This window comes from Dromiciops gliroides, chromosome X (assembly GCF_019393635.1).
Source record: "Dromiciops gliroides isolate mDroGli1 chromosome X, mDroGli1.pri, whole genome shotgun sequence".
Lineage (NCBI taxonomy): Eukaryota > Metazoa > Chordata > Mammalia > Microbiotheria > Microbiotheriidae > Dromiciops > Dromiciops gliroides.
The window spans coordinates 588,383-615,319 of NC_057867.1; the positions used below are offsets into that span (position 1 = coordinate 588,383).

Below are 26,937 nucleotides of genomic sequence, written 5' to 3' on the forward strand. Positions count from 1 at the left end.
TCTGTTCTGGGTGTGTGAAGTTTGGGGTGCCTGGAGGACAACAGCTGGACATGCCAGGGAGCTGTTGAGACAGATCACGGAGAGAGTGAGGACCTGCAAGTACAAAGTGGGATCTAGTCGAACAGTGATAGACCAGAAGCCTGCAAACCTGGAAAGGCATGGGGTGGCCACCACTTGGGCAGCATCACAGAGAGGTCAAGAAGGGGCAAGACTGAGAAAACACTGGGCCACAGCTGTCCATCAGCAGGCAGCTAGGTGGTGCAGTGGATAAAGCACCAGCCCTGGATTCAGGAGGACCTGAGTTCAAGTATGACCTCAGACGCTCACACGTTCTAGCTGTGTGACCCTGGGCAAGTCACAACCTTCATTGCCCTGCAAAAACAAACAAAAACAAAAAATAAAAAAATAAAGCGGTCCCGTAAGAAGGCACTTTGTGGGACTTAATTAAAAGACAAGGGGAGGGGGCGGCTAGGTGGCACAGTGGATAAAGCACCAGCCCTGGATTCAGGAGGACCTGAGTTCAAATACAGCCTCAGACACTTGACACTTACTAGCTGTGTGACCCTGGGCAAGTCACTTAACCCCCATTGCCCCGCAAAAAGAAAAAAAAATAAAATAAAAGACAAGGGGAGCAAGAACAGAGGTGTTGAATGGAAGTAGACACCCCCCCCCCCCGCCCCAGCTCCCACTCCCAACAGTCTCTCCTCAAGCTGTGGTGCCTGGAAACAGCAGCCAAAGGGCCCAGGAACAGCGAGCGGCTCCCTTCCTGGATGCTCAGCAAGAAGAGGGCAAAGGGGCTCCAGGCCTCGGTTTCCAGATTGAAAATGTTATTATTAAAAGTTCTCAGCCAACACAAGCATTTTGCTATGCAAAAAACAAAACAAAACAAACCAGGGAAAGGGGTTGGATGAGAAACCGTGCACTTGGATACATATTTTTCAAGGAAAGATGAAGTCGAACAAAGTAGTTGTCAAATTGCTCTGTGTTCTCATCTGCATTTTGTTCAACAGCTAGTTTACAAGGCGACTTACTGGTGTTATTTTAAAAAGGATGCGCAACCCCCATCGCACACACACACACCCCCAAGCTACTTTATATATGGGACAGGTCTGGGAATAAGTGGACTGATTCTGTACCAAAAAGTGAAAGGGAGGCTTGCTCATAAGTCTTTCCACGGCCACATTGGTTGGTCAGTGCTTTGCTCAGATCTGAGGTCTTCCACATTGGATTCCCCTCATGTGTCTGGGGCCCGGTCACTTTCCCCTGCATCAGTCCATACATTTCTCTCAAACCATCTTCATCATTTCTTAGGGCCTGATATTCCATAGTGTTTATATCCCATGATTTGTTCAGCCAATTTCCTCAATTCTGTTTACAATTTTTTGTTCCCACCAGAAAGAGCTTGTAAATGTGCTCATCTCCAAGGGCTCTTGCCATCTCCTTGGGATCTCTTTGGAGCTCATGCCAAAGGATGTGTACTTTGTCAGGGGCTTTCCAGAGCATTTCCATGAATTCCCTGCTCCTCCGCCAGTGCCCTCCCCTAGTCTCCCCAATACTTGTCATTTTCCATTTTTGTCATCTTTGGCATTCTGACAGATTTGAGGGTGAAATATTCATGTCATGTTTTAAGAAACAAGCAGCTGGAGGAGAAATCCTTTAATAGGATTTTCCTGCTGTATTTTGTAGCTTGTTGGTGCAGGGATGGTTTTTGTTTGTTTTTTAAATAATCTGGGTGTGTCATTTGAGCTGAGGATCTCCTCTTGTTAACAGGTGGGGCAAGTTCTCTGTAACTGACTGCTAGGAAGTCTCAAAACCCCTTTCCACATAGAAATTGGGGAATCTGGGCTAGCAAGCAGTCAGCTGGACTAGAGCAGGGCTTCTTCAACTTTTTCCCCTCTCAACCCCATGTCACTTGAGAAATCTTTAAGTGACCCTGGGCATGTAGGTATATCAAATAGGAAGACAGAACTGTTTTGGTTTGGGGGGGGGGGCGTTGTTTTCATTTTACCAGACTTTTTTTTTTCCAAATCACATATAAAGATAGTTTTTTTTGTGTGTGTGAGGCAATTGGGGTTAAGTGACTTGCACAGGGTCACACAGCTAGTAAGTGTTAAGTGTCTGAGGCCGGATTTGAACTCAGGTACTCCTGAATCCAGGGCCGGTGCTCTATCCACTGCGCCAACTAGCTGCCCCTAAAGATAGTTTTCAATATTGACTTTTGTAAGATTTTGAGTTCCAGATTTTTTTCCCACTCTCCCTTCCCTCCCCCTTCTATAGGCAAGTAGTCTGATATAGGTTGTACATCACAGTCATATAACCTTTTATTGTTGCCAAATATTTTGCAATCCCCACCTTTAGTTACATAACCCCATATGGGGTCGAGACCCACAATTTAAGACAGTTTGGGTTAAAGACAGAGGGGTGGAACAGGGTAAATCACCCAACGGGGTACTGGGCTGCATTCAGCTTGTCTTGAACTGAAGATTTCAGAAAGGGGAGGGGGAGGAGAAGGAGGGATTAGGCCAGCTAACTGACTAGTAAGTAGCTAGAAGCCCTTCTGTGGCCCTGGAAGCCAATGTGGGGAAAATCACCATAACAGAAAAAAAGCAGCCACCACCAAGGCCGTCCAGAGCCTCCTCAGCCTTCAGAGCCATAGAATCTGGAGACACCTTCTCTCACTGGCCTTTGGGTCCACAATCAGCTATCTCATGGCCATGCCCATTGAGGTGAACAGGCAGGGAACACAAGTCTCCCTCATGGCCCCTTGCTCTATTGGAAAAGGGAGAGCAGATGGGTATTTGGTCAAGGGCACATATGGAGGGATCGATTGGCCTTTACCAGAAGGAAGTTACATGTCGGGCTGGGGGGGTGGGTCACAAGAAGTTTGGACTGGGTGGGGGGTGAGACTTGGGGAGAGCAAATTTGGAGCAGCTGCCAGTGGAGCATGGGCTACACAGTTCTGGAAGAGTGCAAGGCTTGGAGGGACATAGCATTGAGGAAGAAGCTAGGAAACAGTGGTGGTGATGATGCACTAGCAGGTCTTGACTTCAACTCCCCCTTCAGATAATATATGTAACCTTGCAAAAGTGCTTTCTCCTCCCTGCAACTCTGTTGTCTCATCTGTTAAATGGGAAGGTTGGCTTGTAAAGGGTCCCGTCCAACTTTCAATATTAATTCTTTTTTTTTTTTTTTTTTTTGGTGAGGCAATGGGGGTTAAGTGACCTGCCCAGGGTCACACAGCTAGTAAGTGTCAAGTGTCTGAGGCCGGATTTGAACTCAGGTCCTCCTGAATCCAGGGCTGGTGCTCTATCCAATGTGCCACCTAGCCGCCCCCAACTTTCAATCTTGATCTATGATCTTGGGAACATAAATTTGTATTGGACCCAGCCAGGAGGATCAGAGGAATAATAATTTAGTTGTTTATATTACCTTAAACTTATCAAAGCATTTCCTCACATAAGAGTAGAGATGATAGCCAAATTCTGAAGGAACACATCATAGAACTGGAGTTCAGAGAGGCCTCAGCAACCATCCCAAGCCATACCCTAGAGGGATTCCCACCATAACGTGCCCATTAGTGGTTGTCCAAATAGAAGCCCTGGGGCTGGGTACCCATTTGAGACACCTTCTTCCCATTGATTGTGCTTCTGCCACTGGATGGCTCAGAAGTACAGCCGGAGGCTTTTATTCATGTTAAAAAGTCCCACTTCCTTCACTTAGCCCTGGCCATGTTTTGCCAGTTGCTTCCTCCTGAGAACAGAGACCATGCTCTGGCAATTCCTGCCCTGGCAGATGGGTGCCTTGTGGTCTCTTCTGTCTAGGTGGACCCAGCTATGCCTCATCTCAATCCTTTCTCACCAGCCACGTCAGAACTGTCTCCATGACATCCTCAGCTCTATCCTTCCCGTTCCCTCTCCCCCTTTCTAGCTCAATTAACACAAAGCCATACAGCCACTGCTCCTAAAAAGGGCGTGTCAGCCTACTCCCTTACGGTTCCACCTAGCATCGTTGTGACTTTGCAGAATCCAATACCCACTCCTTGGCCACTCCTGAGACTGAGCCGTGGGCAGCAGGAATGTCTCCTTGGTATCTAGTAAGTGCTTCATCAAGGATTGGTCCTCATGTGTGGACTCCATCATTGTCAGCCTCTTAGACACCCTGCAGATCAGCAGTGTCCACCTGTCCCTGCTACTGGAAGCCACAAGGTCCTAGTAGTCTCTTTGGCTGCCATGTCATCTAGCTGTCCACTAAAAGCCCCAGATCTTTTTCAGACAAAAAACCAGCATGGAGTGCTGGACTTGGAGACAGGAAGAAGAGTTCAAATCCTGACTCAGACACTAAGTAGTTGTGTAGTAAGTATTGGCAAGTCAATCCCCCTTGGATCTGAACTTCCCATTTCAGAAGGAAGGGGTTGGTCTGGAGGACTCTGATTCTATGATTTGGGCCTCCCTAATCCTGTACTTTTGCCTCAAGTGTAAGGTGCACACATTTATCCTTTTTTTAATTAATTAACTAATTTTTTCAGTTTTCAACATTTGTTTTTATAAGATTTCTAGTTTCCAATTTTTCTCCCTCCCTCCTCTCCCCCCTCCCCAAGACAGCAAGTAATCTGATACAGGTTATATATGTACAATCTCATTAAACATACTTCTGCATTAGTCACATTGTGAGAGAAAAATCAGAGCAAAAAGGCAAAACCTCAAAAAAAGAAAAACCACCACAACAAAAACAAGAGAAATAGTATCGTTTGATCTGCATCTGGATTCAACAGTTCTTTATTTTTTCTGGATTTGGAGAACATTTTCCATCATGAGCCCCTTGGAACTATCTTGGACCATTGGATTTCTGAGAAGAATCAAGTCTATCACAGTTGATCAACCCAGTGTTGTTGATACTGTGTACAGGCACACTTTTATTCTTACAGAGTGTCATATCATTTATTTCAGTAGTGGTGTGGCAAGATCCTATTGGATGCTGAGGCATCCCAGGATGGGGGCATCTGCCAGTTGGATGAAGACTATTGATGATTTTAAGTCAGTAAGAAAAATGTTAACTCCATTAAAAGACTGGATCCAACAATGGCTTTAGGTGGGAATGGAGCCTAATCTTCCTGTCTTCAAGCCCAACACTATCTGCTGTCTCTGATTGTCTGTCAAGTGCCTGTCAGGAGCCAATTAAGCGGCTCCAAGCTGTCCTGAGGTCCTTCTCTAACAATGTCTGACCAAAGCTAAAGACAGCAGGGGGAATGGACATGCATAATGGTTAAATGGGAGGCAGGAAGCTCAGGTTCAGATGATCTTGGTATTTGGTAGTTGGACGTCTGGGCAAATCACTCAGTCTTTTTGAGCCTAAGGTTCGCCCATCTGTTAAGTGGGAAAACTACTAGTAGAGGTGTTTATTCACAGCCCTAATGTGAAGCTCTAGCACCCATCTCTCAATCCCCATCCTTTTTGACTTCTCTGTAGCCTATGTCTCCTGGATCCTCTCTTCTCCCTAGGTTTCCAGTCCCCCCCATCCCATCCTGGCTCCCGTCCTCTGTCTCTGCCCACTTCTTCTGTCTCCTTTTCTGCATCTTCCTCCAGAAGATGCCCTCTACCTGTAGGTGCCCCCCGGGCCCCGTGCTCCTCCTCCCCCTCTAGACTCCTTCCCTGGGGGATCTCCCTTCCCTGCCCCAGCGTCTCTGCTGACCACCAGTCTCCCATCTCCAGCGGCCTCCGGAGATGTCCGGGAGACGTCTGAAAGTCACCACGTGTGAGACAGAAGTCGCTCTCTCTCCCCAGACCCTCCCCACGTGCCACCTTGCCGGTTGTTGTTGTTGGTCTTGTTTCTGAAGACAACACGACGACGCCACGATGTCAGAGTCAGACCACGGTGTGTTGCTGATCCCGACTTTCTTACTGTCGTGGAGGGCAGGGCCTTCCTCTCCATCCCCCAGGCCCACAACCCCGGTCTCCTCTCGGACTCCTCCCTCTCCATACCCAGAGCCAACGTGAGGCTGAGGCCTGTCAATTGTACCTTCCCAGGATCTCCCCCTCCTCTCCTCTGACCCCGCCCCCACCCTGGTGCAGGCCCCCCTCTCCTGGTGCCTGGAGCACTGCAGGAGCTGCTGGGGGGCGGAGGGGGGGGGAGGGAAGGAGGCTCTGTCTGCTTCGGGGCTCCCCCCACTCCAGGCCAGCCTCCATTCAGCCACCTAAGGGATCTTCCTGATCTGATCTGACCTCGTCACCTCCCTACTCCGTCAACTCCAACGGCTCCCTATTGCCCTCTCCTCCCTCTCAAGTCTTCCTACACCTCCCTCTCCACCACCTCCTCTTTGAGGACTCCGGCCTCCTTGTCGTCCCACCTCCATCTCTGGGCTCTGCGCATCCTCTCTGGATGTTCCCCAGGCCTACAAGCTGCTCCCTCCTCTGCTCTGACCATTGAGCTCCCTGGCTTACTGCCCCCATTCCCCTCCTGATCCTAGGTCGCCTTCAGGGCAGGGACTGGCTTTTGCCCGTCTTCGTGTCCCCAGCATGAATTTAGGGTTAGGGTCCCAGTGCCTGACACGTAGTAGGTGCTTAATCCCCGTGGCCTGACTGCCGGGCAACCTAGTGCGTATGAGATGCGCCCTCTAGAGGGCAGACACCGCAGAAGCAGCAGCCGCCGCTAGGGCCGGCAGGTGGTTCGACCGCAGGAGTTGCAGGGGAAGGGCCAAGGGGCACTAGGTTTGGCACCCCGCGGTGCCCCGCAGCGCCAGGCTGCAGCCCGGAAAGGTCGGGAAAAACCCCTAAGAGGGCCCGGGTGCCGGACGCCGGGCCTGAGCCCGGCGAAACGGCCTAGCTCCCTTTGACAATTTGGGTCCCTCCGACCCAGCCCATCTGGCTCCTCCCCTTTCCCCAGTCCCTCGTCCTCCGCCTTTTGGAGGGAGGAGGGAGGAGGCAGGAGGGAGGAGGGAGGAGGCAGGAGGGAGGAGGCAGAAGGCAGGAGGGAGGAGGGAAAAGGGAGGAGGGAAAAGGGAGGAGGGAAAAGGGAGAAGGGAGAGAAGGCACAGAGGGCGGGCCAAGGGAGGGCTCTCGAGATTTGGAGGTCTTCTCGCGTGATCTCTGGAACCAATCGGCTCTCCGAGACCCGGCCGGCCGGCCAATCCCGTCGGGGCCCCTGGTAGCTGGGGCGGCGGCAGCGGCGGTGCTGGTGCGGAGCCGTGGTGCGGGACTTTCTCCACATACATCTCCGACGGGGCCGCTTCTACAGGCGAGAGGCCCGGTGGGGCAGCGCGAAGCTTCGCTGGCTCGCGACTGGGGGGAGCTGAGTAGGCCTCGGTTGGGCCCTTTGATTTTTTTTTTTTAATCCCTGCCCCTCCCCCTCCCCGCAGGAGCAGAGACCTAAGAGGGTGAGCTATCATCTCGCGATGCCTCTTTCTACCGCGTATTCACCCCCTCCCTTTGCTCCGCCTTCCTAAGCCTCGCGAGACTTCGTCAGAGAAAAGGCTCGGCGAGCGCCGTGCCGAGGGAAAGCTAGTGGGAAGGTCTGGGCCGGCTGACTTCTCGCGGAATCCCCTCGCTTCCTGCTTTGCTCGCCCCGCCTTCTTCCCAGGTCTCGCGACACCTCTCGTCAGCGGTGGCTGGGAGAGAGCTTGAAGGGCCGGGCGGGACAACCTTCCGCTGTCCCCCGCCCCCCCCCCCCCAGCTTCTGGAGATAGCGGAGGCCTCGGGGTGCGGGAGCGCGCTTTGGGGCGTCGGGAGGTGCGTGGCCGAGCGGGGAATCCTGCCTCGCGATATCGTCGCCGCCCTTGCCCTGGGGTGGGGAGTAGGGGGCCAAGTTCTTTTTCCTAGTTCGCCAAGTCCCAGGCGAGGGTTAGCGGGGACGAACGGCTGGCGGTGGGGGGGGGGGGCGGGGCGGCTCGGCGTTCGAAGAAGCGGCGGGTGGGCGCGCGCTCCGGCCCCGCCCCCGCCCGCTTAGGCTTCGCCTCGCTACGGGCCTGAGGGCGGTGGCGGCGGCGCACCGCGGTGGGGGGGGTGCGGGGGTGGGGCAGCCTCGGCCGAGATCTCGCGGGAGTCCCCCTCCCCCGCCCCTTCTCCTCTCCTCTCTGGGTGAGATCTCGCGGGATCGGGCGGGAGGCCGAGAGAGCAGGAGGGCGGGAGGGAGGACGGACCGCGGACGGGTAGCGCCGGAGCCAGGGCCGGCCGCTGTTAAGATGGCGGCAGCGGTGGGGGCCGCTTGCGAGGGCCCGCATTAGAGCCGCCGCCGGCCGCGTCGCTGCCCCCGCCTGGGGCCCCTCCGTGGAGCTAGGTAAGGGTGGCGGGGGCCTCTCCCGCTCTCCCCTTCCCGCCCCCTTGCCCTTTCTCATCCGCTCCTCCGCCTTCCTCCCCTTCCTCGGAGTCAGGGCCCTGCCCGGCTCGGCTCTGCCACGTGCGGCCCCTCCCGCCCCCCCAATTCATTAGAGGTGGGGCCCCTTTCCGGGATCCCCCCCCCCCCGGTCTCCTGCCCCCCTCCCCCCCCCGCCCCCTCGGTGCGGAATCCGTGGCAGTCACCGCCCAGGCGGCCCTGAATTTCCGAAAGGGGGGGGGGTTCCCGGGCCGGAGGCTGGGACACCCAGAGGTTCACAAAAGAAATCGCAGCCGGTGGGGCGCCCCACTCTTGTTTTCCGTTTGGCTTATTCCACACGCATATAAGGGCACGCGCAGGCGCGCACACGCACACACGCGCACACGCACACACGCGCGCACCCCCCCACCCCCACCCCCACCCCCGCCTAGGTCCCCTGTCGAACTTAAGGCCCCCTGCCTTGGGGCCTTCTAGAGCGTCCCATTCCGTAGCCGGTTCTGACATCTGCCTTTCATCGGTGCCAGACTTGCCTGTCATGCGGTTTCAGGGAGCCACCCATTAGTCAGCTCTCCTGGCATCTTCTGGGGTCCCTTTTAAGGACCTTATGAGTGCAGCGATTGCCCTTGTTCGGCATGGTACCTGGGCCCGCCGCCTTAGGTGACTGCTTGACTGCCCTTTATTCCAGACCCAAGCGGCTCAAGTCACCCAGCCTGGGAAAGGCCTTTGGAGCCAGGTAGATATCCAGGTCTTTGCTGGCCTTGGTGCTTTACAAATGCTAACTAGTAGCTGGAATAGGGTCGGTGGTGTTAATTTCTAACCATGTGTGGCTTGGGATGGAATTCCAGTGGCCTTTTGGCTAGCAGGCACCACTGGGGAACCGGCAGGGTCAAGATGAAGTAGAGGTGAAATAAGAAATGAACTCTGGGTGCCTTCAGCCAAAGGGCCAGATAGGAACTCGTATGGAGCAGAAGCATTGACTTTAGAAGGAGGCATTGTTTAAAAAGTGTTTAGGCTGTGATGGAACAAAGGGCACCTTTGGAACCTCTCTGCCTAAGGCCCAAGCATTGATTTTAAGTTGAGACCAACAGGGTGGTTAAACCACAGTTTCAAGGTAGGTGTCATTTGCAATTAGAATGCACTGGGCCTTAGGTGTGGTATAGGGCGTTCTAGGTTGAGTGTGGCAATCTGGGAGGGGGGGAAGGTACCTTGAGTTTGTCCTAGAGAACATAGCTATGCTAAGATCAATTTGGAACTAGGTGATCACCCGAAATCTTGCTCAGGGCCAAGTGCACTGAACTGGTCATATTTAGCACAGGTGGATAAAGTGGAGGAAATTGTTTGCGAAAGATGCATCTTCAGTTTGCCTCCAAAGCTACCTTTAATCTCAATGTATATGGGGTCACAAACTTGAATTGAGACTAAGGGCTAGTTGCATGTACTTTGCTTAATTTACCTTTGGAATCTTTATGAAAGGTACTGAGGAGCCAGGGGCTGGTTTTTGTAGCACTGGGTAGAATTGAGTTACTGAATCAATACACAGTGCCAGTTCTAAAATTGAGGGCATTGCCTTTAAACCAGTAGTATTGAAATGGGTATAACTGGGGAATGTTGTTTGTTTTCTTGTAGGCCCTGAACTGTAGAGGATCGTGCAGACATTAGCGACTGGGTCTGAGAAGGCTCTGGAAAGTGTTGTCTTGGGATTCATTCAGCACTTAAGCCTGAGACCATTATGGATTGGCTGTGATTTTAGGTTTGTTTCCACCACTGTGTGTGTGTGTCTGTCTGTCTGTCTTTCCCTTTTTGGGGTGTGGGGGACAAGCAGGCTTCTCTTCATTAATTAAACTGCTTTGAAGGTTGATGTTGCCTGGCGTCTGACCTGGGATCACAGGGATGAGTCCCCTTTTCAAAGTCTCTCCCCAAAACTTTTTTTGTCATTTCTGAAGTTTGTGATATATGCCAGACACTGTTAAGTGCTGGGGACCCAAAGAAAGAAAAAAGACAGTCCCTGACTGTCCTTAAGGAGCTCACATTCGTGGTGGGGGGGGTGGGCACATGGTCCTGCAGCCAGGAAGAAATGACTTGAAGAGGTGAGCGCTACACAGTCGATATTGTCTCAGAGATTGTCCAGGAGAGCAACCAAGTAAGGAATCAAGAGCTGCTGATGAATTCCATAAAGCCCTTGACCTGAGCTGGGATGTTAGGAAACCCCACTAGTGTGTGTCTTTTGTGTCCTTTTGTTGAAATAAGAAATCCCTGTCCCTTTTGATAAAGTAAGACTTATTGGGGGGAGGGGGGGATTTGTGGGGCCTCATTTTGATGCCAGCGCAACTTACTGGCTCACAAAGCATTGAAGATCTGGGACCTCGTAAGTACTTAGGGAGTGTTTGGATCTAGCCATGTCTGCCTTTCTGCCTTTGTGGCTAAAATGTCATTAGAATGGCTTTAGGGGCTTTTAAAGCCCTCTTTGTTCACATTGCCCTAAGATTGGCTTATCTGGAGCCTCTGGCCTAGGGTTCTAGATTCTGAAGAACATCAGCCCTCACAAACAGCTTTAACAATTGCTTCTTCTAATCTACTCTGAGAAAAAATGTCTTCATTGTTAGGCCTATCTTTGGTGGCCTCAAGGTGCTTTTACTTTTGCTGAGATTAGAATTCATTCTAAACTGGCAAAAGGCTGGAGGTGATGTTTCCCAAGGGGATTCATAGGCAGGAGGTGCTGCTGCTTTCTTCCTCACCTTCTTATTTTGCTTATAGCACTCATAACGCAGTTATTAATGATTACTGTGCCACCAGTCGATTGCTCTCTTCATCAAAAAGCATTAATATGATCTTAGGCTTCATTGGAAAACAAACAGCATTTTGTATTTGATCCTGTAATAGGGAACCAGTAAAATGACATCACTCAGTGTGGAGGAGAGGGTTAGAGGATTGAAGAGGACAGAGAGGTGATCAGCCAAGGGAAGGAGCTAGAATTCAGAGGGATTAGGAAGGGCTTCCTGTACAAGGTGGGATTTGAAGGAAGCCAGAAGGCAGAGATAAAGAGGGAGAGCATTCTAGGCATGGAGCACATCCAGAGAAAATGCCCAGAGCTCAAGAGATGGAGGCTGGGGAGTGAGGGAGGCAGGACTGGGTTCTGAAGGGCTCTGAATGCCAAGCAGAACAGTTTTTATTTGCTCCTGGAGTTTATTGAGCTTTAGAAAAAGCACTGTAGTGCCTGAATGCAGGATGGGTTGGAGTAGAGAGCCACTTGGCAGGCATACTCACCTGCAGACTATTGTTGCAGTAGTTCTGGTGTGAGGTGATGGGGGGGTGGGGGATGTCAGCAGAGAGATGTTGCAAAGGTAAAGTGGATAGGCCTTAGAAACCCAGTTGGATATGGGGGGGGGGGGGATGAGAAGTATTGAGGAGTCCAGGGTGACAAACTTAGGCTTAGGTTAGAAGCAACAGTCCTGGGGAGAATGCCTCAGGGTGGTGGCCATGTGAACTGGGACTGATGGCATGGGCTTATTCCATATAGGGGAGGAGAAAAGACAACACAGAGACCTCAATTTCCTCAGTGAAGTATGAGGCAAAGTCCCTTGTTGGGCCAGGTGAACTTGAGGAGAAATGAGAGATTGCCACGTCACCATTGGGTCCAGTCACATGAGCTCACACTAATTGGGAGCGGACCTCTTCAGCCCTTCTGTTGCTCTCTCCAATACTGTTGAGCTGCATGTGAGCAGCAGGAAAGGGGGAAGATGGTAGGATGATGTGAGGCTCATTCATAGGGGTTGGAGAAGAGAAAATGCCTCTATTATCTCTAGTAGAGTATATATAGTAGAATCATTATTTCACTTGTTCTGCAGAGAGCAGAACTAGAAATAAGAAGTGGAAACCAGAGAGACAAATCTATTTGCCAAGTGTGGTGGTACCCGCCTTTAATCTGTGCCCCCGAGGAGGGTGAGGCAGAGTTTGGGAGTGTTGAGCTGAAGTGGGCTAAACTAATTAGGAGTCTTTACTGAGGGCAGCACCAAGATGATGAGGCTCTGAGAGCTAGCTACCTGTTCAGGTCAGAAATGAAGACAGGTCAAGCAGTGATGGGGTTGGGCAGGGAGTGACTGCTACCCTTCCAGTTTGGGCAAGGGAGGAAGGCCTAGTCTCAGCCAGAGAAAGCATAGCCCTGCCCCCAAATGAAGCTTTCCTCCTCCTGAGGTCATGGAAAGCTAGACCTTGTTGGGTTTGGGGGATTCTGGCGTGTATTAGACATCCTTTCTACTTCAGATATTCTGCTGTTTGGGGGAAGCTTAGACTTGCTCTTCAGGTCCTTAGTTTCCCTTGGCAGAACGATTGACCTGTTGGTTAGGCATTGAATTTGGTTTATGAAGTAATTTACACAATGGCTCCAACACAAATGGCCAGAACTCATCCACAAGACATGGGGATTATAGTGACCCAGATTGGTGTGGAGAAAGGTTGAAATGTAGAGGGCTAGGGGACCACTTGTACTGGCAGATAGGTTTCATGTGGCTAAATGGGTGTTTTCTAATCATTGTTAGAAAGGACAGCTTGCTTGCTGGCTTTGGGAAGGAGGGTGGATCTATTCAGAAAGAAAGGTGACATAAAGACAACAAAATGAGTGACAGTAAGACTCCAGGACTCTGTTCCAGGGAGGCTAGTTTTTGGTCTTCCTATGGAGAAGACTGTCTGTGGAACTAGTGCAAGGCCTTGAGGGGGGGGGGGGGGCACATGACTGAGGAATGATTGTGGACCAGTTCACCCCAGGAAGACCTGTGACTGTGATTCCAACCTTTTCTTTCCTGCCCCCTTGGGCAGGGGTTTGGAATGAAGTTCAGATGTGGCACCCCAACAGAATTCTCACATGTTCTTCATAAAGCTCTTCCTGATTCCCCTGATGACATGCTCTCCCTCCCTAAACTCTTTTGAAGAGGCTAAATGTAAGCTCTTTGAGGGCAGTCTCAGTCTCACTTCTCTTTCCAGCCCCAGCTTCTGGTATATGGGAGCTGACTAAATGTCGACTACTTGGGCGGGAAGACTTGGCATTCAGCTTGGTTCATTGGTGTTATTGTTTACAGATAAGATATGCCATCCTATCCCCACTGATGAAGGGTGGATTGGAAAGCAGGTGGTGCCCTCCCTGTTAGACGTCATCCGTGCCTTGCCCCGGCCTTTCATGTTTTGTGGGACTAAAACTGGATGGACTTGCTGACCAGCTTTGGTTCAAGAGGCTGTTGCAATCAATTGGAGCAAATAAGTCAGGGCTGCTTATGGGCTGGCTGCCTGGCCTAACTCTAGCACCTGCCACCCTTTCAGTTGGGCAAGGCCTATGTGCCCTGTGCCACAACAGTGCTTTTGGGCCTTGAAGGGATTCTGGGATGACTGGAAGGGGATCTTTAAATCAATTGATTTGCATCCTAAGTGACTCACTGTGAATGTGGTGACCAAAAGAAGCCCAGCCTGCCTCTCTCCTTTTCCCCAGCTTTCTTAACCTGCACGTGCCTGCTTTCTCAGGACAGCTTGGGTCTGAACTCCATTTGCAGAGAAGAAGAATTGGATAGAAAAATATCAGATGCTGGTAATGAGAAGCCCTGATGGCAGTGGTTGATTGGTTAGGGTTTTTTGACAACTCCAACAGTGTCAGAGGGTGGTTTGTTCCCATATTGTTCATCAGCTTCATTGTCCTATTCTCCCTCCTGGCTTTTCACTTGTGATTGATTTGAAGGTTGGGTCCCTGGGGATGCCAGAGAGTGGGTTGGCAGGGTTAGGCTCTGAAACAATGTTGCCAGGCTACAATGATGAGCCATAGCTAAGAAAATGAAATGTAGTTGGAATAAATGGGAAGTAGTTGGGAATTTGGGTTCCAAAAATCCATGGCACATGGACAAGAGAAGCACAGTTAGGGTTGTGAAGAGGAACAGGGAGTTTGAGTACAAACTAAATGGAGGCTAACAACGAGACCTTGGTCATAATTCATCCAAATGCAAGGCCAGAACAAGGATGGGAATTGTTCTGCAGGATGGCTCTGCTCTAGTCATCGTATTCGCTGAGACCCTGACAAACTGGAGAAGCCTAAAATCGTACGAAACTCCAGTGACTCCTTTGTACCCCCAGGAGCAAATCCAAAATGCCCACTATTTGGTTTGTCCGGTGGGCCCTTCAGACCATGGCCCCTTCCTCCTACTCTAGGGGTTTACTCTGGGTACTCTGGGCCCCTCTAGCTCCCAATTCCAGGCTATCTTCACTGGTTGGCTTTCATCCCTGAAATGGATTCTCCATACCAGCTGCCCTGGCTTCCTTCTACGTGAGGCTTTGCCTGTTAACACAGTGCTTGGCGCATAGCAGGCTTTAATATGCTTCATGACGGGAATGAGACGATCGCGATTTTTTTTTTCCTGTCCTTGGGGATAAAAAGTTGCAGTTTGTGTTGACTTGTCATCTTCAGAGCAGAGACAGACCACTTTTTGGTTTCTGGTGATATTTTTGTTTCATTACCTTCATTTCCAAAGCCATCCATCCCTCCTCTTGCCCAGTGATCTACCACTTCCATCAAACCCACCTCTACAAAGAAAGGAGAGAGGTATCTTTCTTATCTCTCAGGACAGCCTTGGCGACTCCATTGACATCGTGGCTTCATATTTGTCTTATGTCACAGTCATACCTTTTAGCCACATAACCACTGATGGTCTTATATAAATGAACTTTTTAAAAAGGTTTCTGAGCCACAAGGGTCAACCTTATATATAAAGAGCCTTGTGACTGCATATGAACTTAGAAAACCACATATTGCAGTTAGCTAGCTTCTATGGTATTTTTATTTATTTGGATAAATATTTTTCCCAATTACATTTGAATATGGTTCAGCTGTTGAGTGTACGTATTTCACACCTCACATCCAAGCCATCTGCTCCCAGCTTTTGCAGAGGAGCCTGAGGCCTAGAGAGGGCGGAGACTTCTCTCCCAAGGCCACAGCAGCACAAAGCAGGAGGGTTTGGGTTTTCCCTCCCACTCTTGAGTGGGAGGGAGGGAGGGGGAGAGAGGCACTCCTTCTTTGCTTGGCTTTACCTGGTCTGCCCTTGTTCCTTTACCTATCTGTGTGCATTGTTGCTCTTGTAGTTGGCATGTTTCAGTCCTGAGAGTTGTGTTCATTTCCAAGGTTGTTTTTTTTCTCCCTGGCATTTCAGATTTTGCTTAAGCTCTTTTTCTTGCCAGTTAAGTGTAGAACTACAGGATGTTCTCTTGAGAGGTTCCAGCCCTCTTGCAGTTATGTCAGTAGGCCCTCTCTTAGTGTCAGTTATGACCATGCCATATCTTCTCAGCTTTTGGGTCTCTTGTCAGTATCCTGGAAAGCCAGATGCCCCAAATTCAGGGGCCCCCCTTCCTGCCTCAAGATTTCTTGGCATTGCTTGGTCCATCAGTGCCCTACTTCCCTAGCCAGGCAGCTTTTATTTTTTGAGGACATCCTTCCACATGCTGCTACTTGTTCATCTTTGGTGGCCCTTTGAGTAGCCTGTGAAATTGTGGTTTGTAGCATATAGTAGCGGGAAGACCATCACTGTTTAAAAGTTGAACCTTTGTTTTAAGGAGAAACTTGAGGTTATTCCAACCCCCATGTGGTTTTCCTAAGGCCTCCTCTTGCTCCTCATCGGTTGTGAGCCAGGTTTATCGTCTCTTTATGGTGTCTGTCCACAATCTGTGTACTGATGGGTGAGTCCAGTCTCTATCCGACCACTCCACACAGGCTGGGCAAGACACATTTGTTGTCAACTTGGTTTTTCCTGTGTGTCTAGTTAGGACAGAGGCTTTTGAATAGTTGGGGATCACTCAGTGGTTGAGGAGGTGGCGTGTTGTGAGGCTTGATGAGCAATGGCCTCTTCAAAATGGAGGACACGGGGAATTGGTCTTCCATTTGTATTCTGGGGGGAGCCATCTTCCAAGAGTGGGACCTTAGTAGCCTTGTCCTCCATGAGACCCCACCAGCTAATATAAGCAGAGGGTCCTTGAAAAGTCAGCTCTGTTGCTAAATATTTGAAAAAGCCCATTCACTTTATTTATACATTGGTTGTTGTGTTGGATTTTCCATAATACAAACTCCTGAACATTGAGCACATTCTTAGACCAGTGGAAAAGCTTTGTCATTGACATTCGATCATTTGATGCTAAGCTGCTGCTGTTGTCACTGAATTGTTCCTTTGCCTCTGCTTTCTCAGTAGCAGTCACTTGCCACAAGCCTGCCCATGTTTCTTTTCATTCCTCACATTTGTCATTCTGGGGCAGTAATAATTCGATCCTATTCACCTACAGTCATTGGTTCAGCCATTCCCCAGGCCTTAGGGTGTGCTCTTATTTACAGCTTTCTAGCCCTACAAATGGCTGATAGCTGTAGGCCTTCCTTCTATCCATTTACTCCCACATTGAGCTCTTTGCTCAAGTTCTTAAAGGTGGGTAGTAGCAAGAACTGGGCTTTGAAATGGCATCCTCTGCCCCTCCGTCCAGTAGCTAGCCCTTAGATTTGGGGGCAGCATGTGCCTCTGAGGTACTGCAGATACAGGAGGTAGCCATTCTGTTGGCCTGCCTTTCCTGGCCCCATTATGGGCCTGTGCTTTGCAATCACTTGTTCTGTGTCGCTCCCGGGGACTTTCTTGGGATCGTCGTATTTCCAAAATGAAACCACTTCCCATCCACTCCCTAGAGACCTACTTCTGAAGGCAAGTTTGTGTGGGACGCCACCTTCCTTGTGACAAGCACAGCTGTGCTGCGTCTCAGGTTTAAAGTGGGGCTTGTCCACTTGCTCTCAGATGGTTTTCTCGATGCAATCCTGGGTGCTGTGATTGTGGGTCCCTTGTTCTTGCTGGCATTGGACTGCTGGGAGCTTTGCCTCAGTGGCAGCTCCCTGAGAGCAGGCGCCTTTTCCTTTTTTTGTCTTGTCTCTCTGCCTGGAGTCAGGTACTGGTGCCCTGAGTTAGTGGAGCAGCCTAGCAGCTAGAAGGCAAGAACTGCTTTTTAAAGGGAATTTGGAGATGAGGCTTCTAAAGGGCTTGCTTGCTCTGATGCTCCCAGGGCCCTGATGGTGACTCTTCTGTGAATGGGGCAAGCACCCAGAGCTCCTCAAAGGGACTTAGCAGAAGGGCCTAGGTTATGATTTTGTTGTTTGAAGGGAGCATGAATTTAAACAGTTCCGATCTAGTGGGCAAGGACAAAATCGTTGTTTCCTTCAGGTGGTTCACTAGGGAGATAAGTTTTTTGCCCTTGTCTGGTCTTCAGAGGCACACAGATAAAGCTCGTTATTTAGGGAGCATGTGAGTTAGGCCCAATACACACTGACTATAAATGTTGCTGTGCTGCTGCTGCAGGCCTGGGTTTGAGACCTGGCTGACCCGTTGACTTGGGAATGCTGCCCAGAAGTCTCTTACTTGGCCTCAGGCAATTGAAGGTATTAGGCAGGGAGATGTCCTGCTTCGCGGTACAGAGGCCAGCACCTACCAAGCTGGCAATGAGGAACAACTTGCAGAACCACTGTGTTGGGAACAAACCTTTAAGACCAACATTGTTATCATGATTCTATGCCATGAGCTCTATGCCAGCACTTCTTAAACTTTTTCCACTCATGACCTTGGGTATATAGGTAATATAAAATAGGTAGATGGAACCTTTTACTATTGCGAAATTTTTTTGTGACCCCAATAGGTTTTTTTTGTTTGTTTTTTGGGGTTTTTTTTTGCGGGGCATTGGGGGTTAAGTGACTTGCCCAGGGTCACACAGCAAGTAAGTGTCAAGTGTCTGAGGCCAGATTTGAACTCAGGTCCTCTTGAATCCAGGGCCGGTGCTTTATCCACTGCGCCACCTAGCTGCCCCCTTTGTGACCCCAATAGTTTTAAGAAGCTAGGCTCTTTGCCAGGCATGGAGTGGGCTCTTTGAGCCTCAAAACAACCCTACAAATTAGATGCTATTATCCCTGTTTTGCAGTTGAAGAAACTGAGGCAGAGGGAAAGTGACTTGCCCAGGGTCACACAGCTAATTAAATATCTAAAATCAGATTTTGACTCCAGGCCCAGCACTCTGTGCCCTGTGATACCCCCTAGATGCCCCAGTTTGTATGGCTTGAGACAAAACATGGAGTGGCAGCACAGGTCTGAGCATTATCCTTGGTCTCCTCCCAAACTACAAGAGCCTTGACATCCTGGTACTCCTTGCTGACATTCTGCCTTCCAGCCTGCTGTTTGGATTGAGAAATACAAAAACTACGTAAGGGGTTATAGGAAAGCCAGGGGCTTCCAGTCCTTCGGTGCTTGAAACGACTGAAGGCCACATGAAAATGAGTTAGTGAGCCGGAAGGGACTTTCTTTGCCTTGGTTCTTGATTAGCCTAGAGAGGAAGCTGGTGAAGAGAAGAAGGCTTCATGATGTCACAGCAAAGCTGTTAAAACTGAAACCAGCTTGGGTGGCCAGGCTTTGTCAGTCACTGCTCATCAAGAACCAACCCTTCTGAAGGTTGGCTTCTGCATTTGAAATGTGAAGGGGGATTATTTAATCTCCTGGAGATGATGGGCAAGGCTGAATGGGGACAGCAGATTGTCCTCCAACTGGGTTGTGGCATAGGGAAGGCCCAAACCAGCTTTTGTATTACTGTTAGATTTAGCCAGTAATGTGGGGATTTGTCTCCAGAGCGTGGGTTTCTCAGCCACACCCCCTTGAAATTCACTCTTGGGATTTGGGGTTGTTCTCTTCTGATCCCTGCTCCTTCCTCCCCTCCAGGCAGAAATGTAATATAGGGAGAGTTCATTGAGTGGCTCACTGTAATATTGGGGTCCCGGAAATAATGAGGGACCTCTAGGTCCAAAGCTCCCTCCTCTCTGAACTGCCTGTGGAGAGTGGTTTGTCCTGCTGACATCAGTAGCAGGGCAGGCCAGGTGTGGCTCATCCCAATCAGTCTGCCAAATTCCAATAATCTTAGCACATTCCTCCCCTTTGTTTCTTCCAGGAACACATAGTGTTTCCTTGATGAAACAGTAGGGTGAGGGTTCCAAACTTAGGGGCATCTCTTGCCAATGATCTCCTGTTGGGCGGGTGAGGGGATGGGGTGCTCCTTTAATTCTGTTTGGTCCTCCTCTGTTTTGGGGCTTTCTCTGTCCTGGGAGTTTCCCCACTGGGGTGAAAGACCTGGCACAGAGCCTGATTTGGGGGCGGAGGTGTGTGTACGCAAAGCTTTTTTGAGGATGTGAGAACCCAAGGCAGTTGGGTTCAAGGCAGAGTCTCCTTGTGGTGCTCCAGTCACTTGAGAAGATAGCCTCCTCCCCAGTAGATGGGCCGTATTGGAGAGTTGTTCCTTTCTGCTGTTCCAGTTGTCTATGTTCAGCTCCTTTGCTTCAGTCCATACTGGACTGTCCCATGTTTCTTATTAGGGCACAACTCACTTGGCCATTCTTCACTCACTGGGGTGCCCAGTACAAAGGAAAATTGAGGTGTATCCATTGAGTCCTCTTCTTGGTGCTTCACCTTCTTGAGAAAGTGCATGACCAATTTACAAAGGATTCCATATTGACAGCTAGAAAAAAGACTGGCCAGTGTAAATATTTTCGATCATGCTGCTTCTCTCTAGGTCCTCAGCACCCTCACACAATTGCTGCTCAATGCTGTTCCGCTCCTATCCCTTTACCTAGCCTTTCCCTTTTTAATTTATCTCTACTACCCAATCAAAATCCTGGTAACTGTTGCAGACCACTAGTTTTCTCCTCAACTCCCACCTGCATATTGGAGGACTTCAGCACACATGTTGACTCTCCCTCAAATACTCTAATCACTCACTTCCTCATCTGATTTCCCTTGACCTCTTCCTCCATCCTTGCCAGCCACACACAAAGCTAATCCTAACCCTAACCCTATCTTGCTATCACCCCAAACAGCACTACGTCCATGTTCAAGAATTCCAAAGTTCCCACTGTAACCTATTGACCACCTGGTCACTCTGGGACTTGTTTTCCCTCTGTCTTCTGCTCCACCAGCCTTGATTCTCCTCTGTGGGGGTAGGTGGGGTTCATATATTGTTAGTAATTTGGAGCATTCTTTCTTTTGATTATTAGTAGATGACAGTTCTTTTCAGAGCTGTTTATATGATTTGGCCACTTGACTATTGGGGAGTAGATTTTGCTCATCTGATAGTTGGTCTCTAGCCTGGATATCATATCTTTACCTGGGAAATTTGCTACAGAGGTGTTCCCCACCCCTCCCCATTTGATGACCCCCTCTCCTGTTATCCTATCCATTTCATAAAGTAACACCAAAGAGCTTCCTCAAGGCCTGATTCTGGGCCTCCCTTTCCTGGTTGGCTGAGGTGGTCAGACTAGACTCTCTCCAGGGTTGGCCTCTGCCAGCTCTAAATTCTCACTTGTGATCACAAAGAGGCTTGTTCTTCCCTAGTCTCTCTGGAGCCCCAATTTTCATCTCTGCATCTCTGTACAAATCCAGCCAGGTGTGGGGGCTTTCAAAACATAGACACATTGTGTGCTTATTCCTCTTTAAGGAAAAGAGTTGAATTACAACAAATATTGTACATTCAGTGTCCTTGCTTTTTTGGCAGCAAACATGACAACTAGAGAATTGTGTTTCTGGTAACGTGAGATCTAAGACAGTTTGCCAGCTGTTCCAAAAATGCAAATTGAGGCCATATTTGCTTTGTGTTCTCAGATAGCTAAGTGGTGGCCATGCTTGGGGTTTTTTTTGGTGCCTCCTTTCCTTTGTGGAATGATTTCCTAGGATTCCCTTCATCTAACACCTTCCTTTCCCCATTCTTACTTGGGACTTGACAGAAGTCTGCAGGGACCCTAAGAATGAATGAGCACATCTTTGGACTGTGCTGTTACATGAGGCATGCTCTTTGTCTTTTTCAAGTCCTAAGCCTTGAATGTCCAAGAAACTTGATCTGTAATCTGCTTCTGCAATTAGAGGAGCCCCTTTTAACTTGTTTTTTATTGCTCTCTAGTTGATCCTTTAGGGATCATTCAAACATGGACAGACAAGCTGAAATATAGGCCATCAGAAAGGATGTCAGGACAATCAGAAGGCATACCCTACTAGGGATTAAACCCCCACCCCCACCCCCACCAGCTCTCACTCCTTGTCTGTAGGCACAAAATGAAAGCAAGTCAACAATATCTCCCTATTTCCACGTTTCAAGCTGCTGATAATAAAGGATATCTTGCTTGAAAAAAAAATCTCTTTAGCTTGACTTTTTAGTTCTTTAAATTAGAACTTTTTTGTGTGTGTGAGGCAATTGGGGTTAAGTGACTTGCCCAGGGTCACACAGCCAGTAAGTGTTAAGTGTCTGAGGCCAGATTTGAACTCAGGTCCTCCTGACTCCAGGGCTGGTGCTCTATCCACTGTGCCATCTAGCTGCCCCCTGGAACTTTTATTTTTAAAAAATAATAATAAACATTTTTAAAGTTTTGAGTTTCAAATTCTATCCCTCCTTCCCCCCTCCCTGAGGCGAAAAGCAATTAGGTATAGGTTATACATGTGCAGTTATGCAGAACATTGCCATATTAGTCATTTTGTATAAGAAAACTTAGTGGGGGAATGAAAGACAGTGAAAATAGCCGGCTTCAGTCTGTGTTCGATGAATATTACTTCTTTCTTTAGAGGTGGATCGCATGCTTCATCATGAGTCTTTTGGGATTGTCTTGGACTACTGCATTGCTGAGAATAGTTGTCATTCACAGTTCTTCATCAGTGTTGCTGTCACTGTGCACAACCTTCTGGTTCTGCTTACTTTACTATACGTCAGTTCATATAAGTCTTTCCAGGCCTTTCTGAAATCATCCTGCTTGTCATTTCTTAGAGCACAATCATATTCCACTACAATCAAACACCACTGTTTGTTTAGCTGTTCCCCAATTGATGGGCATTCTTTTGTTTTCTCTTTGCCACCACAAAAAGAGCTGCTATCAATATCTTTGCACAGATAGGTCTTTTTCTCTTGGGGGGAGGGGGGTTGTCTTTGGGATATAAACCTAGCCAGTGGTATTGTTGGATCAAAGGCTATGCACAGTTTTATAGTCCTTTGGGCATAGTTCCAAATTGCTCTCCAGAATGGTTGGATCCCTTGAACTTTTATTTTCAATGAACAAATATTTATTTTCTCTCCTCCCCCACTTCCAAATGGAGGGAAAGGGGATAGAACCATGGGAACAGAAGACATAGTCCAGCAGATTTCCACGTTGTCCATACCCAAGCCTGTATGTCTCATTCTGTAGGTAGCATAGCAGTTCATTTGTGTACTCTGAATAGTGTACTCACTAAAACTACCTAAACCCTGGGAAGGGGGATTATGTTTTCAGAATGTTGGTGGGCATCGGAGTACAATCCTTTCCATTCAAACGGCTGTTTTGCTAGAGAAACTAATCCTCTCATGTATAGCCCTGGCAGGCCTGCCGGAATCTCTGAAAGAAATTGAGTAGCCATTTCCAAAGGTTCTGGGTTTGTCCTTGTCCGTTTGAGATGGTTGTTGAGAAACTAGTCTTTGAAATCCCGTATTAAAGTACTTCTTGATTAGTGTTTCCCTTTCCTCTCCCCAACGCCTTTTAGAATGAGGACGCAGCAAGACTGCATATAGGCCATCTCTTTAGCCCTTTGAGACCAAGGCTCGGTCGGTCCACTTTGATGGTGCCGAAGCTGTGAGGGTCCGTGTTGGTAGGGTTGTGTGCGCAGGCTTTCCTTGGCAGAATTTCTGATTCTTTGTTATTGGCCCCAGAGGGGCATGCTCCTTTGAGCAGTTCTGGCCTTTTGTTCCCAGGCTGAGTCAGTTTCCTATTTCTTGCTGTTAGAATTCCAAAGAGAAGTTGGAGTTTGGAAGGGAGGGTATGGATGGTGATTGGATTTTAAGGATGGTTAGAGGTGGTTAGCTGTTATTTTTTTAAAAAACCCCAAACAGATTCTTAACTTAATTAAGTAGTTCACTTTTGGCTATCAAGGGAAATTAAGTACATAGATCTCTTTCCAGATGACTTGTGGGATTAAGTTGAAAGGGACCTTAGCATCTGTTAGACCTCAGCGCCCCCCTGCACCCCCTCCCCCCCAAATAAAATGGTGCAGGCAGTCCTCTGGCTAGCGGAGCAGATAGGAAGGAAGGGGTTTGGGTTAGGGGTCAAAATAGGTGCCGGTAGTTATTGTCAGATTCCCTTCAGAGTCCAGATGAGAGCTTCAGCCAAAGGTATCTGGACTCCCTGCCTTATGTATACAGGGTTATTTGCCTCCTTTGAGATAGCAGATTACTTGTGCCTTTTTCAAATAGGTTTTTTTGATATCTTTTGTCTTTACCTCACCTATGTTCTTCCCATGTATCACTTTTTCCTCCCACCACCACCCATTGAGCCATCCTTTAGAACAAGACGTTTTTCAACACATTGGAAAAATGGACATGCTGTACAATGTTCAAAACTCATGGATTCCTCTCTCTCTCTCCCTCTTTCCCTCCCTCCCTGACCTCTACAGAGGAGAGAGAGTAGGTTTTTTAGAGCAGTGTTATTAATTAGCATGCGTGTGCACACGAACACACACACACACACACACACACACACACACACACACACACACACACACACACACACACCCCTTCAAGCCTTCCGCAATGTCCCCCTCTAAGAAACAAGTTAGTGTAGTCAAGACAAATCAACTGTCACAGTAGCCATGTCCTACAATGGCTATTTCTTTCTGTGCCTTTAGGCCATTATATTTCTGTCAGGAGGTGGGGAGCTTGGTTCCTCATTGGGCTTCAGGAGTCAGAGAATCACACAGCATCACAAACTTAAGAGGTGGAGAGAGGACCTTAGCGGCCAATCAGTGAGATTCTTCATCTTTCCAGAAAGCTTACATGGTTTTCCTAAGGTGACACAGGAGCAGTGAGTGATAGAGACAGCATTGGAACCTTGCATCCTTTCAACTTGGACTCCTAATTCAGAGTACTTTCCACACCAGCATATCTTTTCTTTTAAATAGATTTGGTTTTTTATCCTGAACTTGAACAGCAAAAAAAGAAGATTATATATTTAATCATGAGTCTCCATGTCAAACAACTTTTTTTAAACTATATAATAAATACTTCATGTTACTTGCAAAACCATCTTGTTTGTCTGTGCTTCCTTCTGAACTTTTTTTCTCTTCTGTCCATTTAAAGGATATTTCAGTGGCGCCCCCCCCCCCCTTTTTTTTCCAGGGCAATGAGGGTTGAGTGACTTATCCAAGGTCACACAGCTAGTGTCAGGTGTCTGAGGCTAGATTTGAACTCAGGTCCTCCTGAATCCAGGTCGGTGCTCTATCCACTGTGCTATCTAGCTGCCCCCTGGCCCCCCCCCCCCTTTTTTTTTTTAAATACTTGCTACTTTTCCCAATAAAAAAAGAGGGAAGGGGCTAACCTTTTGTATAATAAGCAGAGTCCAGCCCAGTGAACCTACCCAGACATGTAATAGGTCTCTTTCTGTCAGGGGATAGGTAACATGCTTCCATGTGGATTCCCTGGAGACAGACACACTTGTTCATGGTCTTTGAAGCGTGGCTATACTTGTGTGAACTGTGCTTCTACCCAGAATTCTCTGAGATCTGCTCTTTCATCATTTCCTCTAGTCACATTCATATGCCTTAGTCTGTTTGGCCGTTCTTGAGTTACTGGGCACTCAGGATTGCCAGATATTTTTTGGTTTTCTTTTGCTTGTAATTCTTCTTTTTAGGAGGATTGTGTGTTTGTGTGTGTGTGTGATTTGTTGCACATCTTAAATATTCTCAACCCCTTTACTTCAAACATGCGTGGAACTCTAGGAGTTCTTGTGACTATTCTCACATGATATTGTCATCTCCCTAAAACTGACCCTCTCCATAACCATTTATTTAAGATAAGAATAAGGTTCATCTGATGTCTGCTCCTTCTCTTCTTTTCTTCATGGTTTTATTTTGTTTTCAGTATCCTCTTATTGTTCCATGCCCCAACTGTTAGGACAAGTTCTATGCTCTTTCTCTTTTCTACGTTATTGTATTCCATTTAGCCTCTCTTCCTTTCCTTCCCCCACCCCCCTTTAAATCCTCAGAACAGAACTAATCTGCCTTTCAGGACACTTCCTTATTTCACTCCCTCAATATACTTTAAAGGTCTGAAGGGGATACTTGTTTCTTCTCCTAGCAAAATGTTAGCACAACACCAGCTCCTAACAGTTCTTCAAATACATTGACCTTTTTTACGTTTCTCTTGATTCTAATGTTTGCATTTCAAAGTTCCTGTTCAGCTCTGTTCTTCTCATCAGCAATACTTGAAACTTCTTTTTACCTTTAAAGGTATATTTTTTTTCTCATGGATTGATAACTTAGCTCTCCAAGATTGTTCTTGGTCAATGACCTCTTATCTTTTTTTTGGAATATCGCATTCGAAGCTCTCCTCTCATTTCTAATAGAAACTGCACAAGTCTTGTGTGAGCCTGACTGGAGTGCCACATTTTTTCTTTAATGTGGAAGCTCTGGATCATGGCTGACATTTCTGGGCCTTTGATAGCTGCTTTCTGGAGCTGATCCATGGACTCTTTCTATCATCACTTTGCATTTGAGCACTATATAAATAAATGCTTATTCTCTTCCCTTCTGTCAAAATCAATAGAGGATTGCCATAACACCTTAAGATTGTCACGTAGCAAAAGATGCACAGTTTTCCAAAAAGTCAAACTGTCAACAGCTATCTGAAAAATGGTTCTAAAGCACTGACAGTTGGACAGTGAAAATTAAAAACATTCTGACATCCATCAAATTAGCAGGGATGCTTTCATTTGAATTCCTTAGTGTTTGTTTATCAAACCTTGTTTGATGAAATCACTGAGAAGTCTACCTTGATAGGGAAGCTGGAAATACTCATCCTCTTTTGTTCCCCAGTATGCTCTACCTAATTGCCTAAAACCTCTCTCATAGGGGTGATGGGCATAGCTTGACTGCCTTCTCCACCCAGTAGAAAATATTTTTCAAATTTGGTATTTTTAAAAATTAACTACTGTTAACTTTATTTCCTTAACACTCCCATTATTCATCGAAAGAAAACAAACACAGAACCCTGTTAACAAACGTGCATAAGCAAGCAAAACAAATACCCATTCCCAAAATGGATGTTCCATTCTACACTTTGAATCCATCACTTCTCTGTTAGAAGGTGGGTAGTATATCTCATCATTAGTCCTCGGAAGCAGAATTGGACAGTGGATCAATGAATCAGAGTTCTTAAGTGTTTCAATATCGTTTGTTTTTACAATTCTACCTTACTTTGATAACCATTTAGGGCCTGGGAAGAAGGCTGCTGCTTTCAGAATGTTTATGAACATCTATTAAGTGCCATACTTTGTTCAACCAGTCTCCACTTGATGAGTACCCCTTAGTGTCCTTGCCACCACAGAAGGAGCAGCTCTAAATATTTTCAGACATAGGGGCCCTTTTCCTCTTGCTTTGATCTCTTTGGGGTCTAGACCTAGTGTAGTGTTATCACTGAGTCACAGGGAATGCACCATTGAGTGATATTTGAGAACATAGTTCCCAGTTGCTGAACCCATTCGTAGCTCCACCCACAGTGCATCACTGTGCCTGTTTTCCTTCGAACATTTGTCATTGCCTATTTTTGTCACCT

The 26,937-nt window shown here is 48.1% G+C and overlaps 1 protein-coding gene across 15 annotated transcripts in view; it reads left to right on the forward strand.

The window, feature by feature from the left end:
• The first annotated feature begins 7,156 nt into the window (after window positions 1–7,156).
• HUWE1 (HECT, UBA and WWE domain containing E3 ubiquitin protein ligase 1) overlaps window positions 7,157–26,937 on the forward strand; it is a 114,611-nt gene continuing 94,830 nt past the window's right edge. For 12 of the 15 annotated variants that reach the window (XM_043973689.1, XM_043973699.1, XM_043973695.1 and 9 more), the window contains exons 1-2: window positions 7,157–7,369; window positions 9,931–10,054. The gene's annotated coding sequence lies outside the window, so the exon portion shown is untranslated. Of the gene's footprint in view, window positions 7,370–7,596; window positions 7,722–8,121; window positions 8,269–9,019; window positions 9,038–9,930; window positions 10,055–26,937 lie in introns of those variants that run through there. The other 3 variants (XM_043973691.1, XM_043973690.1, XM_043973692.1) reach the window with 3 other exon arrangements.